The following is a 448-nucleotide window of genomic DNA, read 5'->3' as shown; positions in this document are numbered from 1 at the left end:
GCGCGCGCCCGCGGCCAAGAAAGCGGCCAAGAGCCCCAAGAAAGCGGCCAAGGCAGGCCGCCCCAAGAAGGCAGCGAAGAGCCCGGCCAAGGCGAAGGCAGTGAAGCCCAAAGCAGCCAAGCCCAAGGCGGCCAAGCCGAAAGCAGCCAAGGCAAAGAAGGCGGCGCCCAAAAAGAAGTAAAACGACTGAGAAGAAATCAGAGTCTACTCATTTAAATAAACCCAAAGGCTCTTTTAAGAGCCACCCACTTATTCTCAAAAGAGCTGGGACGCTACGGTAACCGCAGCAGCAAAGTCCCAAATCTTCCCGAAGGTTTCAGTAGGAATTTCCAGCGGGAGTTACCGTTTTCGAAACGTGCGCCCTTCGGTGCGGCCTGCGTGGGAGCCCCGGGCTTCCTTAAAAGAAGAGCTTTTCCTGCGCGCAATTCGGCAGCGCCTGCCCTGCCCC

Source organism: Egretta garzetta, unplaced genomic scaffold (assembly GCF_000687185.1).
Source record: "Egretta garzetta isolate BGI_Z169 unplaced genomic scaffold, ASM68718v1 scaffold38, whole genome shotgun sequence".
Classification (NCBI taxonomy): Eukaryota; Metazoa; Chordata; class Aves; order Pelecaniformes; family Ardeidae; genus Egretta; species Egretta garzetta.
The sequence above is the reverse complement of the archived record's forward strand: the minus strand, read 5'-3'. Positions refer to the sequence as shown.